The following is a 20,473-nucleotide window of genomic DNA, read 5'->3' as shown; positions in this document are numbered from 1 at the left end:
TAAGGAATTTTTTTTATAGGTAGGCTGCTGTAGTTAATACTTCCTATGAAGTAATGCTAATCAGTTAGAATAAAGACCACGTAGACCAGATGTCTATCACAGTACTTAATTTCAAGTAATTATCAAACTATCAACTTCAAATAAAACAGGAGGAAAGGCTGTGAAGGTAACTGCAGAGCAGAGCCAAGCTCCACCATAGTAGAAACACTGCTACGTGAATAGCGACAGAGGCCATTGGCAGAGGTTTAAATTGGCATCCCCGCTTGCCCTACAAGCCAGCAAAAAGGTCATCTTGACTTTGAAAATTTCTGAAAAATAAATGAGTGAAAAACAAATTGAGGAACTCTGAGTAGCAGCTGCCTCTCAAAGCTAAACTGCAACAAACCAAGGGCTTTGCAGACCTAGGACATTTTGAATGCTGGTGATGCTGGAGGCAGGCGGTGTCAAGAAAGGAAAAAAGAGAATCATCATCTTGAGGGGAAACAGACTCCTTGAACCGTGAAGCTTGCCTGAGCAGCAGATGCAGGGTTATCTGAGACACTGAACTACCTGCTGTTCGTTTTTCCTACTCTGCTCAAGGAACTGGCACTTTGTGCTTATTTTCTGTAAATAAACAAGATTACACCAAATGATATACCTGACTTCTATAATCTATTTTTCATCTTAACAGGGACAACTTTGTGAGCCCATATTGGCTAACTGCTTCGGCAAAGTGGGTAATAGTATGAATTTGTAGTGCAGATTTAAAGGAAGTGACAAAGTCGATTTGAAAGATAGAGTACTGTAGATGACACCTGCAAATCACTGCTTTACATTCGCATGGCTGTAAAAACCTAACCTGTCTCCAGTTAGCTATTTAATAGTTCTCATCAATAGAGTATCTATTTAAAAAAAAAAAAAAAATTGTCTAGAGCTCCTCTTGAGGTCTGGCTTCTTATCCTAAATAAATTGTGAATAGGGAGAAGAATGCTGTTCATGCATAATAAAGAGGCAACTTTCAAACTAGTGTATGAAAAAATTATTCACAGGACTTTGAACTTATGTGGTATGAAGTTGCCTGAAAGTACTGTCACATTTGTCTTCTATCCTTCACGTGTTAAACAAATTAATACATCATCATGAAGAATTTTACAAGGAAAACACTTAAATGCAAACTCAGTATTGCAGCAAGTTGACATGCATTTTGTCAAGCAAAATCACGTTCCTGTACTTGCAGGAAGAAAATTACTCTAGTTTGTATTAAGCAGTAAGCATGGTAGAGTCTGAACAATAGTGACCAACCTGACTCTAGAAGGTGCTAATGTCTTCTGCTGTTGCCATTTGTCAGGTAACGCGCCTGGTGACTGTTCTGTCCCAATGACTATTGGCTGAAAATCGGAATATTTGTTCAAGTATTCAGGCATTTTGAACAAAAAAGGCACTTCTACCAGTTTAATAAAAGGTGTTGTATTTCGATGAATCAAAAAATTTTGTTCTCTTACGAAGTGGTGTATTTTTTGAAAAGGTATTTTGAACAGTCAGATATCTAAGACTGAATGACTCAACTCAATCAAAATGTCACTTTTCTAAAACATAGTTTCATGACAAAATAATGCCTTCTCATACAGTTATAATGATCTCCAAGGAACTCTATTTTCCAGTTAAAAAAAAAAAAAACAAATTGTGACACTATGGTAACTCGAAGTCCCCTATAAACAACCCTTTTAGTTGCAGACACTCCCAGAGACCTCTCCCTTCCATGTGATTTCAGTCTGGTCCCTTTGAATTGTGAATAATTGCCAATTATGTCAAATAATTATTTACGTATTCCCATTAGCAACAAGTGGTGGTCCTTGTGATTGCTCTACACAAGTGAGTTGTCCAGCTCCCTTGACACTGCCTTCAGTATCTATAGCTATGAACATAGACAGGCAAAAGTGCAAGCTTTGTGATATATTACAGGGGCAAGCGAGGAGTTATGAAAGGGAAATATTCACTGCGAAGGCAACTGGACCTTTCAGATCATTAGAGGTAAATGGCAGCTTTGAGTGAGGATGAAAAAAAGAGTGAACAAATGTTTCAGGACTTGGTCTTTTATTATAAGCAGTAATAACAAAGACATCAAGTAGATAATCTTTTTCCCCTGCTGATGATTCTTTTTTGGGGTTATTTTTTTAAATACAAAAATAATTATATATAACATTACACCTTCTGTCATTTTAAGGAGGAAAATAATTCCTTTCCTTTAAAATACCAGATTTTCTGTGCTTTTGCAATACTGTGCTAGACATTACTGCTGGAAGCAATTAGCAACAACTGAAGAAGTCTCTTCATTCTGACAAGAGATGAACGGGTTGCCATCTCATTAAAAATGTAATCTGAACAGCCACTGTTGAAAGTATTTTGCAGTATTTCCTCAGCTACCTTTTGTTGTTTTGTTGTACCTTTTGTTGACCTTGACAGGCTGGAGAGGTGGGTCTGTGTGAACCTCATGGAGTTCAACAAGGCCATGTGTAAGGTCCTGCCCCCGGGTCAGGGCAATCCCAAGCACTGATACAGGCTGGGTGATGAGTGGATGGAGAACAGCCCTGCAGAGAAGGACTTGGGGGTGTTGGTGGATGTGCCGGCAATGTGTACTCGCTGCCCAGAAAGCCAATCACGTCCTGGGCTGCATCAAGAGCAGCGTGGCCAGCAGGTCAAGTGAGTTGACTCTGTTCCTCTGCTCTGCTCTGGTGAGACCCCACCTGCAGTGCTGCATCCAGCTCTGGGGCCCTCAGCATAAGACACACATGGACCTGCTTGAGCAGGTCCAGAGGAGGCCACAAAGATGATCAGGGGGCTGGAGCCCCTCCTCTGTGCGGACAGGCTGAGAGAGTTGGGCTTGTTCAGCCTGGAGAAGAGAAGGCTCTGGGGACACCTTAGAGAGGCCTTCCAGTGCTTAAAGGGGGCTACAGGAAAGGTGGGGAGGGACTCTGTACTAGGGAGCGTGATGATAGGATGAGGGGTAATGGCTTTAAATGGAACGAAGGTAGATTTAGATTAGATGTAAGGAAGAAATTCTTCACTGTGAGGGTGGTGAGGCATTGGCACAGGTTGCTCAGAGAAGCTGTGGCTGCCCCCTCCCTGGCAGTGTTCAAGGCCAGGCTGGATGGGGCTTGAAGCAACCTGGTCTAGTGGAAGGTGTCCCTGCCCATGGCAGGGGGTTGGAACTCAAGGGTCTTTAAGGTCCCTTCCAACCCAAATCCTTCTGTGATTCTACCCTTATGCTCTGGTCAAGAAACCTTCAGTGACCTGACCTCAGAGCACTAAATTCCATCCTTGCATTTTGTTCTCTCTTTTGTTTCCCCATGCTGCTTGATCTGTGGCATGCAAGTTGAGCGTCTGAGCTTTTTGTCCATAGGCTGTGAAGGTCAGTGGCTTTTTAGGACATCAGTTTGAAGACAGCAGATAAAGGAAAATTTCAGACTCTCTCATAGCTCTGTTGGTTACAGTTTCTAATATTTGGACTAATAAAAGCCATTTCATAACAGCAAGCAATATCTGCAAGTGGCTGATAAATGCTATTTCCCAATGCTTAAAGGCAAACTGATGCCTCATGTCCCTGACATCATATATAAAGACCAAATATCTTCAGATATTGGCAATTTTTCTCTTATTGATTGTTTATTTTTTATCTTTTCCCTCATCTTTTCAGACTAACATTCTAATGGGGCCAGCTGGCATATTTTAACTTGTGAAAAGAGTAAATTCATACTAATTTTAGCATGCTACTAAGAGTTACAAATCTAATTTCACAAATTTGAAACTTTCCATATAGGAGAGACATAACTGGTTAAAGCATGTACGTTTCTACATAGCAAACAGTTATGGGTTAATAACAGATTAATCTGATGCTGAAATAACTTCCTTGAAAACAGAATATCCTAAGACACACTACTGTGCCTGTAAGTGTCAGGTGAAGGTTATTTTTAGATTTGTGAAAAGTTTTGCCCTATAGAAGTGGATTTAATCAGCCAGGGCTGATTGGATTAAGCAGCTGTTTACTGTGAGAATAGAACACAGAACTGAAATATTGTTCAAGTCAAGAAGGACGGGACGCTCCTTTTGCTTTTTCTCTCATAAGGTGAGTTGTGAAAATCGCCCCAAAACCAGGGTGTATTCACAAATACAAAACACTTCAGTGACATCATTTTACTCTTTAAAGTGCTTGTTGTTGTCTTCTGTTGTTTACTCCCTCCAAAATTTCTAATTGACTGCAAATTCAGAAGTAAGTGTTTACGCTGATGGACAAAAGGCAGTTTTGAGACGCCCGCATCTCTTGCAAACTGATAGCAGCAGCCAGTTCCACGTGTTGCTTTCTATTCTGGCTGTTGTCCTTAGCAGTGTCACTGAAACAACCCCTTCGTCCTTGCACAGCTGTGCCGAGTGCTATATACCCTCTGGCTCAGGCTGCCAGCCTCTTCTTGGCTGCTGGGGATTTTATTCTCCAGATTTACCTTCCTGTTCCTGATAATCATCTGTAGGCTTGTCACACGCTGGTGAAAATGCATGGCCCACTGCAAGGAGGAGACACCATGGATCCTTGCCTTCTTTGTTCGTAGGTTTCCTGAGGATGACAATGTAGAGACATGGAGCAAGGGATGTCTCTAGTGATGAATCTCGGAGTGAGGAGAGACAGTAAATTTTGTGGCTTCTGCATAGATAAGGTAGCTGTGCTTCTGTTTTATTACAAAATTTATGTTAGCTATAGCTTGGACTCAGTCTAAAAGTTGCTGTCTAAGCTCAAGATAAGTCTTGGTATCTTTTTAAATGCTTCTTGACTATTGTGTATTGCCACCTTATTTTTTAAAAAATAAAATCAAATATACAATTTTCAGTGCTTCTTGATCACTTGTTCTGGGTCATTGAGCAAATTATCAATTATCTTCCTTATGCTGAAGTTTGAAATTCTAGCATATTCCATGGCCCATTTCTTGGATTAAGTATATGACCTTAAATGGTGAGAAAATGATACATTTCACAGGAAATCTGAAGATTTGCTGTACACTTATCCAGAATCAGAACAAGTTTTCTTCCTTACTGATGACAACTCTCATCAGTGTTTTGCAGATAGACGAATGAAAATCTAAGTTGTGATCCCTGCCTAATATTATAACGACAGCTTCCTAGCAAAAAAATGTTTAAATTCAGCTAACTGAAACTTTGGGCCTCCTTCACTAACAGCAGCTTTCTCTCTGCTGTGCCTGTGATGCTGGCAAGTCTAAAAGCTAAGATCTAGCCTTTGGGTTTGTTTCTCTTACTGCTTTTGAAGGGAGAGTGCTAAGAGAATATCTGTACGCCATTGTGGTCACAAATACTGTTAAAAAAACAGTAAGACATTTGTACAGAAATAGCAGCACCGGGTTCAAACAGCTTCATAGTGTATTAGGAAATCCCTTCTTCCTGCTCAGAAGTCACAGGCAGGCCTGACCCTCTCTTCCTATATGTCCCCTCTCATATGTTTTAAAATTAAATATAATATTTGATGCACTTATCAAAATCACCAATTCCTACTGTGCCATCATCAAGGTTTGCATTTTCTAGCAGACACTCTGAATTGAAGGATCTTCAGCACATCCGAAAAGTCACCATTTCTTTTACAAAACGTGTTAGGGTTTCACTCTTCTATCTTTCTTTCTCTATCTCTCTCAGCATTTTTTCCTTTCTCTCTTTTCCCCCTGCCCTCCACCTGCACCTGCTGTGTCCTGAGGTCTGTTTGCATTGTAATAATTATCACAGAGCCTTTGTGATCCCTAGTCTCTGGTTCTGCAGACAAAGTTTTCTCTGCCTTGTTATTTATCTGTCCACTCATCTGAAATCCTAGTGAGTAAAAGATGTGGAATAATGCTTCATTCAGAAAGAAACTGTTCATATTCCTGCTCTGCACACTGTTAAAAAATATCACCTATTTTAATAACAACACAAGTAATTCCAGTACATATTACTATAGCTAAAATGCCTGCAGTAACAGACCTAATATACTATTTATTGCCCTGTAACTTAGTACTTGTACTTGAATGACAATAGTCCCACTGTGAAGCAATTGGTATAAGTTGGCCTACTGTGCTATTATGTTTTAATGTTCCTTACCACACACTTTTCAGCAAACATTTTCACTGTGATACAAAATGTAGATGATATCAGATTCCTCTCTTCTTTATAGGTTAAAAAACAAAACCAAAAACCAACTAGATTTGGAGTTAAAAAAAAAAAATCTATCTCTATAGTGTATATATATTTTTTTAATATATATTTATATTTTTGTATTCCTATACATATAAAATGAGCTTGATTCTATTCTCTCCAATGAAGCCGGTTTGGTTAAGTGACAGAATCAAGCTGTGTATGACTCATTGCAGGTATGTGTATTCGCTCTGTGTGAACTGCAAAATATCCTAGTGGGACTAATATAAAATACAACGAACTATGATACAATTTGGAACAATGCTTTCCTTGGTGAAGGAGAAAAGCAATTATACGATTGAAATAGCTGGAATCAAGCTTATTGTACAGACAAGCAGCGTATATTTTCCAAAAATGTGATTAATCAGAGAATAACTTACGTGCTGTATAGTGTAACTGTATACTGAGAGAAATCTCCTTCTGTAGATTGTTTCTAGCCCGATTTTTTCATAATTCATGGTTTTAGGGAAAGTTTATGAAAACTAACAGAATTTAACATTGCAAAAAACTGCTCTGCCCGGGCACAACGTGAACACCAAACAGACACTAGGATTGTTGGAAAGCATCTCTGATGCTACAGAAGAATGGCGACTGCCCCTCTGGGCCCAATAAGGCTCCTACAGCCTTTGGGTCATTTGAGGCCTCTGATCCTCGTTAGCTGCATCTCACTCTTACCTTCATTGCTTGTCAAAGCACCTTCTCTGATGTCCTTAATTAGCACTTTTTGTAATGCTGTTCAAGCACATCTTGTATATTTACCTCTTTCTGTTTACTATTTTTAATTTCCTTCTGCATTTAGGAGATGGTGCCTTGAAAACTGGTCTCTTGGGGACGCTCCTAGGCTGCCTGGACAGGTGCTTCTATGCAATGACTTAGCTACTTTTAGACACAAAACATGCTTTTGTTCACTTATCCACTTTGCTTGTGAGGGTGCAAGGAAGGACAGAGTCCACTCTTTTCTCTTTGAAGTGTATACATGTAAGAGTATTTTGGTGAAGGTCATCTCGGGAGGGAGCAACTCTAGGGCTGCCTGATTTTTTTTCCCAGCTACCTCCTCTTAATATGTCCAGAAAAGTTATATTTAATTGATTGGCAGACTTTTGGATGTGTGGCTACCAAGCCCAGCAGTAAGGCTTTGAAACCTCTGGTGAATGGCGGCTGTGCACATGCAGGTTGGGTGTGAAAGGCCCTTGAAAAGAATCCAATGTGCCATAGCCGTTTCCTGTCCATTGTACATGTGACCTCAGACCACACACGTGTGGTAAGTGAAAAACATCCAGGATAAGGCAGATGACTGTGCACGCCTGCATACTCCCTGGGGGTTTACCCAGCTAGGGAACATCACAGTAAAACACTTATCAAAAAAGACAATTAAGTTCTATCAAATGTCGCCAAGGAGAACAGAAGCGTCTTTGCAGAAAACGCAAGGCACAGTCAAAAGCGGTATTTAAATGTTGGTAGATAGTAGACAGAAAAACATGGCACACACACTGTCTTTTAGGTTTGGACTTCATGAATAAGCATGAGAGATTTTGAACCACAACTGCTTTTAGAGAAAGTTGTTAGATATGTTTCTAAGGGGAAAAAACTCTGTCCCTCCTGAGACTCAGTCAAAGAAAAGGTGGCACTGCTGGCTTTGCTGGGTATCTGTCAGAGATGGGTAAAACCACCTTTGGGTTTTGTGAAAAAGAAATAGTATATATATTATTATATATATAAAATATCTATATTAAGTTATGAAGAAGTTAAGTTTCACAAGAACTGTTTTAAAATTCACACCATCCTTCACAAGAACTGTTTTTAAATTACATGTGAATATCAACTTTCAAACCAGAAAAAGTGTCTTCAGGCTTTTTATTCCTTTTTTTTTGTTCCACACAGCTGTACCGCTGATATGCTTTTCTACTACCAATAAACAGGATCCCAAAAAGCCAGGTTGCTACAAAATGACGGTAAGAAGAGCTAACCGAAGGCTATTGCAGCACTGCAGATGGAAAGGCTATGCTTCAAATAGTATAAGATATTCATGCACAAAAAGTCTACAGGGAAATGTCTATTTTTATTTTTAGAATTACAATGTTAAGTTGTCTAATTACAGAAAATTATTTTTTAAAAAGCTAAGTTGTTTTCTTTACGTGTTAAAGCATTAAAGTGTAAGCCTTATATGGGAAATAACAGAATGGACAAAGAAACATTTAGTAGGATTTTTTAACTGATGGTAAATTTACTAAAACATAAAATCATATGCATCCTTATTATTTTATTTCCACATGTACGCCGTGGTGCTAATGTATAATTAAACTACAGTGTGCTCATTGTTTTTTGCATTGTGGAGTATTAAAAAAAAAAAGGTTGAGAATAGATTTCTGTTTGACAGATGCTGTATCACTTGCAGTTCCAAGTGTCAAACTTACATATCAGGGTCAAAATGTATGCAAAAAGGACGTAATTTGCACTTCAGCTGTGATTTAAAATAAAATAGAAAAGAAAATCACCACTTTCCCATGGGGAAAAACAAAACAAAAAAGAAATTGATAGAAATAATGAGAACACTGTTATATTTTATCTTGGTTACTACCATTATTAAATAGAAACACTTTGCATGCAACAATCAGAGCAAAGAAACCTGTTTGTTTTCTTGTGAATTATGTATGTCTAGCAGTTTATTTAAAACCAAATGTTCTAAGTTAGAGTGGAAGATATGCCTCCTTTGATCTGTTTGATCAGACTGATATTTGGAAGACTTACAAGAAAGCGAGGTTTGTAACCTTTTCTGCAAGTGTCATCACTGCTTTCCTATGTTTATTGCCATTGCCCTAAGAAGTGACAGCCTTATGTGTCCTCCTGTCTACAAGCAAGAACTGGAAAAGCTATCACAAAAGTAGAACACAAAATGTGGAATGTGTAATCAATGTTTGATGAGGAAGGTGGGAGAATAAGGAAGATTTCAATAACTATTAAAATCCAAAGCTTTGCCTGTCAGGCCATTGCTTACTCTAAATAATAGCTCTCACCAATCCTCTAACTTGGATTGAAAAAATTGTGCCTTACCTTTGTTCACATTACAATATACTGAATCTGAATATGACCCAAAGTAAAACAAAATTTGTCTTGTGCCTTTTGGAAATTTTTAGTAATTAAAAAAATAAATCCCAAATATTTTAATTGGTTTAGATATTTTTTAGGAGGAATTAACAGGTTGAGTAAATTAGAGCCATCCCTGGAGGGATCCCCAGGTGGGCATGCAGGAGTGAAAATTGATATATAAAGCCGTGTATACGACAAAGAGAGTTTAATTGTTGTTTTAATAGGGATTTTATAGAATACAAGCAAGTGACTTAAAGCCAAATACATTTCTGTCAGAACAAGGGATGGATCTGAATCATGAAACACAAATGCTGTGGAACCTCCATCCCAAAGTCTGATGCTGGCATGTGAGATTTTGATCTAATAAAACCTGTAAAGCAAACAGTACCATCTGGGGAAAATACCAGCTATATAAAAGGCCAAATGAGGATCAACACAATTAATAGATCACTTTCCTCAGAGCTATTTCCAGGCTATATATTTGAAGCAGATTAATAGACAGGCCTAGATTGTTTCAGTAAGCAGTTTAGATGGAGCTTGATTCCCCTTGAACAGAAAGACAAAAGACCCGATACAATTCAAAGGCTTTGATCCAGATTCTGTTCAACAGGGAAACTTGAAAGAATAGGAGGTATCGGAAGAGACAGGTCTCAAGCAGGGAAGCAACAAGTAATTTGAAGACTATGACATTTTATTTTCCTGCTAAACTGCTTTAGAAAAACTGTCCATTTACTTCTTGCAAACAGAGACTCCTGCTGTGTATAGCAACTCGGTATACACTCAAAATTTTACGTGAATGAAATATATGGCTGACAATCTGACCTGTGTTATTTTCTAGCCATTCAAGTTCTGGCTGCAGGCTGACTGAAGGAAAAGTTTTTAACTAGAAATAGTTGGAGAACATGGGAGAAGCTTCCAGAAATAGTCTTCCAGAAAAGACATGCTTGGGTTTTGTGTTGTTTGTGTTAGCCCTATTAAACACAACTTTTTTTTTTTTTTTTTTTTGCTCTGAGATTTTCTTCTTTTAATTGCTGCTTCTAACCCTGCTCGTAAGCGGAAGCTAAATGCTTTTATCTCTATTTGGCTAGTATTTAATGGACCTGTGAAAACACAGACATTTAAATATATGAGCTCTATATGGGTCTCCATTTAAAGTGTTTAAAATTTGGTGACAACTACTTAACGAATTTGAGAAAAAAACCACCTTGATTACGCATTACAATGAATAATTGTTCTTTCTCAAAGGGTATCTTTTCTCTTTTATGTAGTATTTTAGTTATGTGGTTTAAAAGCAAAACGCTAAAAGGGCAGTCTGGTTCTCAGAATGAACTTTATCTGTTAAAATCCTGCTTAAAACTTTATGACACTGCAGTTTATTAACATTGAAAGAAATTTAACACCTAGTGTACGGTTCTTATTGTTGCCTTCATTTATTATCCTGGCCTTCTAACAGACCACATCAAACTGAATACCATATCACACAGGAATCAAACTAGAATTGCTGCTAATAGAAGCTTAATTCAACTGATGGTGGCACATGCTGTCCCTTCCTCACAATAAGTTTTTTCATCTATAAGTTGATTTATATGCTATGTAATTAGGGATTCCTCATATTTCTAGACTTCTGGACTTAGCATTCTCTTTTACTACCAAGCGCTAAACTGTACCATCCAAACTGAAGAGCAGAAGTGCAGTAAAGCAGAAAAAAGTCAGGTGGCCCAGAGCAAGCGAGGCTGTCCGAGAAGGCAGTGGATCACTTGAGTAGGATAACAGGGGCAGCGTAATTACTGAAGTGTGCTAAGGAGATATGAAGCATATACCAGCCTAAGAAAGAATGAAACTTCTGGAAGCTATCCATTTGACAGAGGAAAACAGAAAAAGAGGAAAAGCTTTTTATGCATCCTAAAACATTTGAAACAGATGCCAAATATGCAAGACCAGACATCTTGTGTAATTTCTTAACTTGAGATCAAATTATAACAGAAATCAGGGACCCCAACCTGAAAAAAGGATTATCAGATAGACTTATTGTACATAAAAAACCTCCGAAGATTTGACAGGCTAAGGAAGACAATCAAATCAGGCCATATGTTTTGAGGGAAGGGAATGAGAAATGTTAATGCATTGAATAAGTAAGTATTAAAACTCCTACAAGCATACAGAAATGGAACAAGATCAAACACTCAAAGTCTAAATAATGAATAGAATTTTGTTTAGACAAAGCAGGATGAAAAATTGTGCGGGACAAGGGAAAAAAAATCATATTTAATCAGTGTCCAGTGCTTAGATGGACTATATTTAGAAGAAACAAAACTATCTTCTAGGAAAGTCAGTATAGAAAGACTGAATGCATCTAAAACTAAGTTAATGATACAGTCTTGGAGAACAAATAAAAGGAGGACTCTTTGTGAAATTCATCCAAAGAATTACATGTGAGAACTGGAACGTCATCCTAAATACCAGTGAAATCTTTATAATTTGTAAGCTGAACACTGGTGCACAAGCTTGAGTGCTAGCAGCAACAAAGGCTTTGGAGGTAAGATAGTTGTACTAAAATAGGGAATGTCTGAAGAAGAGAGCAAGAGACTAATTCCTAGTATATATGTGTATGAAGGAAGGTAAAAAACTCAAACCAACCTGTATCAAAAGTTTGTTTGATGAAACAAGAGTGACAGGTTTCTAAACAATTATTTTTGCTATCTAGAAGTAGCATCAGTAGAAAACTATGATTTTGGATGTGAAATCTCAGTGTTAATGTCTGTGTTTACTAAATGGAACATATTAAATGTTGTTATGATGGACCACAATTCAGTTGTTATGAGATGAAATGCTTTTCAGAGGAATATGATCATAAGTACGTTACTTCAGGTCCAGGGTGTCCAAGCTCAATGGTGTTACGGAAAGTGCTGTTGAAATTGACACAAGAATGCTTTAAAAAGCTGAAAAAATTCAATTCCTATTTGGCATTCCTGAATTTCAGAGCAGTGTCCTTCAAATTTGATCTGTCGCCAGCTGAAACGTGGTTTGACAGAAAGCTTAGAGCTAGATCACTTGATTGTATAACCTCTTCTTTTAACTTAGAGGTAAGGCAAGTTAGAAAAAGAAAAAATGAAACAGAAAGTGTACTTGAGAAATGGAAACTATCATACAGCCTATGCATCTGCAAGACAATATATATGATGGACAAACACAAGCAAACAAGACGTTAATCTTTAGTGAAGTTGTTCCAAGGAGGTTGTTATTGAACATACAGGAGAAATAGGAGATAACTCCTCCTCTTCAGAAAGAAACTGAAGAAGAGGTGAATTCTGAAAATGTAAGTGTAGTAACAGAAGCAGCTGCAGAGGAGTTGGTAAAGTCACTGTATTGTAGTAGTTGAAGAGCTGATCAGAGGAAGAATTGCAGAGGTTCCTTCAGGAGACCAGAGGAAGGGTACTGTGGTGGTCTGGTCCTGACCAGAAGCCAGGTGCCCACAAAAGCCACTCTATCACTCTCAGCCCCTCAGCTGGATAAGGGAGAGAAAATATAACAACAGGCACGCGGGTCAGATAAAGACAGTTTAACAAAGCAAATAGCCGCGTGCAGAAGCAAAAGCACAGGTGATGTCCAGCCACTTTCTGGGAAGTAGGGCTCTGGTACACGTAGCGGTTTCTCTGGACGACAAACGCGAAATGAATGTTTGCCCCTTCTTCCTGTTTTCCCCAGCTTATATTGCTGAGCAGACGTCATGTGGTATGGAATATCCCTTTGGTCAGTCTGGGTCAGCTGTTCTGGCTATATCCCCTCCCAAGTTTTTACCCACCCCCAGCCTACTGGGGAAATGTTGGGGAAACAGCCTTGGTGCTGTGTGAGCCTGGCTCAGCAGCAGTCAAAACACTGGTGTGTTATCTAGCTACCACTGCACAGCACAGTGAGGGCTGCATCTCAGGCAGACCCATTGCAATATCCACCCTTTATTCCATACCACTTTTGTCAATATGCTCAGGTACCACACAATTTAGTGTACATCCTTCTTACAACTTACAACTGATGCTACATACTTAAACCATATTTATCCCCAACATAGAGATTTAACATTCTCATTAACTACCATCCCTTGCCCTTTAGCAGACAGATAGTCTTTTTCCCCAGGTCTACAACTTGTGTCCCATCTGTTAAGATGAATGCTCAGGACAGGAGAAGCACTATGTTCGATCGTTGGGCACCAGCACCAGCTTGGTTTTGGTCATTGCTGCACTCATCTGGTTCCTTGCAAAACTCTCTCTTGAGGTAGTCTATGCCAAGGATACAAGGGGCCTCTGGGCCAGTCACAATGGGGTGCTTTTCCCATTCATCCCCTGTTAGGTTCACCTCAGCCTCCAATACAGATAATTCTTGGCATCCCCCTGTCACTCCTGAGATCCAGATGGGTTCTGTGCCCCTATACCCTGATGGCATCAACATACACTGAGCACCAGTATCTACTAAAGCTTTGTACTTCTGTGGGTCTGATGTGCCAGACCATCGGATTCACACAGTCCAGTACACCCAGTCATCCCTTTCCTTCTCCTGGCCGAAGGCAGGGACCCTCTCTTCCTGTTCCTCATCAGAATATTCGCTGTCTGACCTTTGCATTGCCAGACCAGAAGTTCCCTCACCAGGATCAAGGGAGGTGATCTCAGTTCTTTTATGTCTGGGAGATCATTGATTGACTTCTTGGGACTTTGCAGAGACCACGCTGACAGCCTTCTTGGGTGATGCCTTCTTAACAGGTGTCTTCCCTCTCAGTTCACATACACGGGCTTCCAGCTTGGAGGTGGGTTCACCATCCCACTTCCTCATGTCCTCCCCCTGGTCAAGCAAGAAAAACCAGAGTGCACCACGTGGCATACGTCTAGGGCTTCCTTTCCTTCTGACCGGCACAGGAGAGGATTGTCTTCTTGGAGCACCCCTGACAGCTAAGGTGCTGTCACATAAGAATGAGGTACACAGATTTTCTTCAAAGTTTCGGAGCCAAGGAGATACTCTTTCCACAGTCACTGTATCCGTATCTGGGTAATACATTGAAGCCAGGCTGCTAGAATATGACACAGGGTCACTTTGAACCACCTTCCTCCACATGGCCCGTGTGCACAGAACATCTTCTGGATCTTTGGGGACTCTATCTTTGTCCAGATCACTATAGATGATTTCCAGCACCACTAGTTCTCTCAGGTACTGGATGCCTTCATCTGCAGTAGTCCACTTTCCTGGTGAGGTTGAAAGATCTTCCTTGAATGGGTATCTTGCCTTTACACTTGAGAGCAGCCATCTCCAGAGACTGCAAATTGCTGTCTCTTTTCCAATTCCTCTCTCTATTCCTCGGTCTCTAGCAAGGGATCCCAGCTGTTGGGCTTCCCTACCTTCCAGCTGTTGACTGTTGGCCCCATTATCCCAGCATCAGAGCATCCAGGCAGCAATACGCTCACCTGGCTGATGGCTGTAATCTTTCCGCAGGTCTTGAAGTTCTGATGAGGTTAAGGACCGAGTAGTTTCTGCTTCTTGTTTGATTTCTCTCACTTCTTCCTCCTCTGATTTCCTTGTTGAAGGACCAGCTTCTTGATTGGATACTTCTTCCTCCCTAGTTAATCAAGGATATGGACCTGTTGCTTTTCTTATCCACTGTTTCTTCTTCACTACTGGGGCAAGTACTGTAGTCGTTGTTGTTTGGGTTCCCATCTCAGCCATAGTGTTCTCAGATGTAGTTTCGGTCCCTGCTTCAGCCACAGTCCTCTGAGAGTATTGAACTGTGTCTTGATAGGCACAGGCCAGGCCCCAGTACAGGGCTAGAAGCTGCTGGGTTTCACTGGGGTAGGTAAGGCACCTTTCTATCAGGTGGTGCGTTAGTTTGCTAGGATCGCTTGCCTGTTCAGGTGTGAAGTCCCAGGTTATGGGAGGTGATAACCGTCCTAGGAATCTGCCCAAATCCTTCCACACACCCTGCCACCCAGGGACCGGCTGCCTCAGGGCACTTTTCAGTATTGTCTGACCCAAAAGCTGTCTTCTCTTATACCAGGATGATGCCAGATTCCACAGAACCCATACCATGCCAAAAGTATTAATGAATAGTATTAAACAACTCACATAAGGGTGAATGAGAACCTTGGGAGCCTGTATAACAAAATCAGATACAAAAGGACTTTCTGCAACAAACAGTTGCTGAAGGATGCCTGCTATATAAGCAGCAATAGGAGGCAGATAATACACAATTCGTCTTGTATGCAACTTTGAATATATCCCTTGAGAACAAGACAGGAATAGTGATATTTGGGGTAGTCTGCAACAACATAGACAAGTGTCAGGTTATCAATGATGTTCATGGCTGAGCCAACAGAAAATGAACCAATGGAACAATTGTTAAAGGGTGCTGAGGAGAGTCCATTGCTAAAAAAGCTTAAGGAGAGGTTATGCAAACACCTGTTAGGAACGAGGTAGACAGTAGTGCTGCTCTGGCCAAGGGGCTGGCCTAAAAGATTCACTGAGCTTTCTAGGTCACCTGGGGAATCTGTTGAAGTAGCAATGGTCTGCATCTGCATTTGGGACAGGAGACACTAGTAGGATGACCAGTTCAAAAATGAAATGTAAAATGAAAATCAGAGTCAGAATATTTCCTGGGAAATGAGTTTCCAGGTTCTCCACTGAAATGAAAGATCAGCAGATAGAAAAATGCAGACAGAAAAACACAGCTCCTTACTCTTCCCCTCTCTCTCCTCCCTATCTACTTTCCTAAGTCCAAATTCAGTAAAGCATATGTTGAATTTTATCATCATGTTGAAGCCCCCTTGAGATCCCAGGGATGACAGAACGCATTACTCGGTGCTTCCCCAAAAGTAATGGTTGGTAGCGCTAAGTGTGTGTTTGTGAACCTGGATGCACCAAAGTCTTACTTTGTGGCTCTTCCTGCTCCCACAGAGATTCTGGAAAGCTAAGAAATCATCTGCCTACTGTTGCCTCATTTGCAAACAGGTACCTTTTGGGGAACCTGCAGAGCGTGGGTCTGTCTGATGAACTCTGATACACAGGGTGCCGCACGCTCCCAACAGCCTACCTCAGCCTCGGGGAGCCCTCACACAGGATTAGCAAAGCCTGGAGATTTTGGTGAAATGCACTGTGAGTTGGAAAGCCTCAAGCAGTGATTTTGTCCTTGCAGTAAGGAGGAGGAAGCCAACAGAATGCCTGTCTAGGTTAAAAGTAAAGTAAAGCTCAGCCTTCCCTTCCAGTGCCTCTCAGGGCAGCATGGGCAGACAGACAGACAGACCTAGTGAGATGCCATTGGGAGCCCCTCCGTTCACTTGGAATGGCTTGGGTTGGGCACTGCAAAACTATAGGACAAAATGACACTCCCTTCCGCAAAATCTTACATTACATCAGCTGCTCTGTTTGCCCCAGGAGGAGGAAAGCAAAACACTGGTGGCTCTGTGGCCATGCCAAAGCTGAGCCTGGGGGTAACACGGTCATTCAGAGACAGAACTCATCTTCCCATCCATGCCTCCAGGGAGATAAAGTTGATAAGTTCATGCACAGCTTCTTGGGCCACAAATTGAGAAGTATCTGGTACCCTAGTCTGCAACTAATTGTTCTAAGCTCTACCTTTAGGACCTCTCAGGTCTTGGAATATTTTTTGAGAGGAAAGATTTCTCATAAGTGGATTTTTTCTAATTATAGTAGTCTATAATACCAAGGAGCTGGTAAGATTTATCCTCTTTGCTGGTTCTCAGGGCTACTGTACTAACCACTATGGGAAATATACAATCATAATGTATTATGTACATAAAGCAGACATAAGTGTATGTAAGCCTGGAGATATTTTTTCATAAGCTTTAATCTTGCACATCCTCTCCAGGAGTAATTTCAAGTGTTAGAATGACTGGGATCATGCTATTGCTTAGGAATAAGAATGTAACAGAAGCCTTTGCAAAGTATCAAGGATACTCCAAAAACATCAGTGTTCGTTAAATGTTATCAAGTATTTTATTCAGATGGCACAGTGCAGAAAGGTCCTGCTGTGCAAGGCTCTACATAAACTCAAAGGAGAGAATTCATACCCTAATAGCTCACACTCCAGGGAAGACAGGCAAAAGGTGAGTAAGAGGAAGCATTTTTATTCCTGTTTTACAAAAAGGGCATGGAGAGATAAATCACTTTCTGGGATGATACAAAAAGCACATAATAACATGAGGTCTCTATTATAATGTGTTGTCTTTCCCACATGAATAAGAGAGTCTTTGTTTAGTAGAGTTTGATATGGTGTTAGATGCAAACCTGCAGTCGGTTAAAATGGGCTGCTATTGGCTGCAGATCCAGATGACCTAAAACTAAGCCTACCAGAGGCCATTTGATCTTCCTCCACATTTTGGAATAGATGTTGTGTGGGGCTACACTGGGCAAAAGGAATGGGTAATCTGGCATTCAGTAAGTCATCATGATTATCTGTGCTGGATGTGTTGCACTGTGTTGACAGACTGCAAGTCACGTTAAAATCAGTAATGAGAAGATCAAGGTAGGCATTGAGAATTTTCCTCTTTGAGGGATGTTACCTATGAATTTTTCTAAAGCTGGATTTTGAATAGTAAGATGACAGATACTGAATCACTTAAAAACAAATCTTGTTTAGGTCTTTACCTTGTATAATAGGATCTCATTTAACAGAGCTCCTTGTTAACTCATTAAGGAAATTCAAGACTGGGGGATGAAAAAATGGCTTTGCATACTATCAGAAGGCAAGATGATGCATTGAGTTGTCTCTCAAGCAGGTGTATTTATTCCATTGATTCTTTCAAAAGCATTCTATGGATTTTATGACTTCCACTTTTCTCCCGTCATTTTCATTAATCCATAATTAATCTCAGGGAATGTTTGCCATACATCATTGTCATTTGGTACTCTGTGAGGCTGCTTTGGAAACCTGTCTCTTGCAGACACAAAGGAAGGAAATTTTTTTTCAAGATACAGTGTGTACAAGAAATATTATCAGGAAGACCATTCTTCACTCCTTTTGTGAAAGTGTCTACAACTGTGTGGATTAAAGGCAAGAAATGAGAAGAAGGAAAAAGTGCACGTATGCGATGGAAGAGCAAAGCAGGAACAGGAGATGGGGAAATATTTCTTTAAAGAAAATAACTTTGTCTTCCTCTATACTGTTTTATTTGAACATGTATATGTACAGACGCCTTTAAACCTACAACACTTTCTGAAGTGAGGGATGAAAAATGTTTGGTTTTGGTTTTCTGATATATTATCAGGTAAATTTTGCAGCAAATTAGGTTAAAAATTTTATTGGATATATACTGTGAGAGTGGTTGGATTCTAACAGTAGAAATAAAAAACCAAAACATTTTTATTACTCGTAACTCAGAAATTTATGGAATCTGAAAGCTTTGGTGCTCATAAAAAGAAAGTTTTCTCTTTCCAAGTTTGGGAACTAAATGGATGAAGACTTCAAGGTATACCTTTTGTAAAAAGGAATCGATTAATGGGAGCTTATGTCACAAAAGTGTTGGACAGCAAGTTCCAAAGAAGTGACATTTGCTTGATTTGAAAAGGATGGAAAAAACATTGATTAAGGATCATATGAAATATTTACTTATGAGTGTTTTTCTAACGCATTCTGCTTGTAGCAAGTCTGTACTATGAGATTCTGCACTGCAAACACATATATGCTCTGTAAAACTCTTTACAGATCAGCCTTACTGAAATGGTTACTGAAGTAGTAACCAGGCAGGATGATGTTCTTGCTTGGGCTTCACAAAATCACAGGAAGGAGTTGACTGGGTTTTGGTTTGATTTTTTTTTTTTTTTTTAAGATGCATTTTCAGAGCGTAAGATGGGACCACCCTCGAGGGAAAAAGGCAGTGTACATCCATCTGAAAGAAAACAGTGAGTAGCCCAAACTATCAAAACTCAGGTACACAAACAGTATTCTTTTTCTGTTCTCACTCTGCAGGACGCGTACTTCATTCCCCCCCACCATCCTAGTAGCCACACTGTGTAGATCTTCTGAATTCATCTGTCTTGAGCCTTTGTGATTAGAGATGTGTTTTGAATTCTTGGTAGACTCTTACAGGGTTTTATAGGGAAGTATCAATATCCTCCATCTTTGCTAGAGTGACTTTGCCTGGTAAAGATTCGTTGTTTCTTTAAAGACCACATCAGATCAGTGTCTCTTGTTCTTCCAAGCTGACTATCTGCAAGGAGATTTTCCTCCTTCTATATTAATTCCAGCTGATTGACTTCCAGCTCATAAGAGGATTTTCTTTGATAGCATTGTACAGTGTTGGAGCCATTATGCTATGTTGTCTCTCATTTCTCACTTCATTCCATAAGGTCATTTCGTTCTCTCTACATGATATTCCATTTCTCTTTTCTGGTGGTGTCTTCCAGGTCTGCAACATCTGCATGTTTTATTAGTAGAATTACAAGTCTTTTGCTTGTGTAAAGGTCACTAAAGAAAAGCTGAACACAGCATGTCCTAAGACCTGAGATGTTCTTCTAACAGCTTCCCTCTAGTTTGAAAGTTCCTTATTTACCACAGTGCCAGTCATGTCCCTTTACTTCCTAACACATCTTCCAATCAGTTCCCTAATTCCCAGCTTCTCTACTCTAGCAATTCCCCTGAATGCCTTACTGTGATCCAGGCAAATTGTATCTAGCATATTTCATTTGCCTACAGAGTGCCAGTATCTTCTCAAAGAAAAGTATCACCCGTACCTGGCATGATCTGCCTTTTTTCTATTCTCTGTCCACACTGTAGCAACAATTATTCTTTTGGGCCTGTCAGTGGTTCTTGGATTGTCCTGAAAGGAAATTACAGCTTTTACTGCGGGCATCATCTAAGAAAAATCTTCAGAATGATGTGAAAATGGATTTGAAACATTCTGTAACAAAGACAAAGAAACGGTTGCAGTGCACCTTTGATGTCTCTTTTACTAACAGCCTCCACAAAAACATCAGCATTCAGGCTGCGCTGGTACTGATGCTAGTGGTGTGTAATGATTGCAATAAACCTATTTAGATGAGGAACACAGGGCATTATGACAAATATCCCCACTACCGGGCAACGAAGTTCAGTGAGTTTTCTATGTTTCGCAAGATTTTTCGTTTGTATTTGGAGCAATGTGAAGGGACAGGATCATTCTACTTTCTTAAGAGATAACAAGGGTTTGATTAT

The 20,473-nt window shown here is 39.9% G+C and overlaps 1 pseudogene; it reads right to left on the bottom strand.

The window, feature by feature from the left end:
• Positions 1 to 13,797: 13,797 nt before the first annotated feature.
• LOC147415100 (uncharacterized) overlaps positions 13,798 to 20,473 on the bottom strand; it is a 32,340-nt pseudogene continuing 25,664 nt past the window's right edge.

This window comes from Leptosomus discolor, chromosome 7, assembly GCF_034619465.1.
Source record: "Leptosomus discolor isolate bLepDis1 chromosome 7, bLepDis1.hap2, whole genome shotgun sequence".
Classification (NCBI taxonomy): domain Eukaryota; kingdom Metazoa; phylum Chordata; class Aves; order Leptosomiformes; family Leptosomidae; genus Leptosomus; species Leptosomus discolor.
Note: the sequence above shows the minus strand (reverse complement) of the source record. Positions and strands in the feature narration are given on the sequence as shown.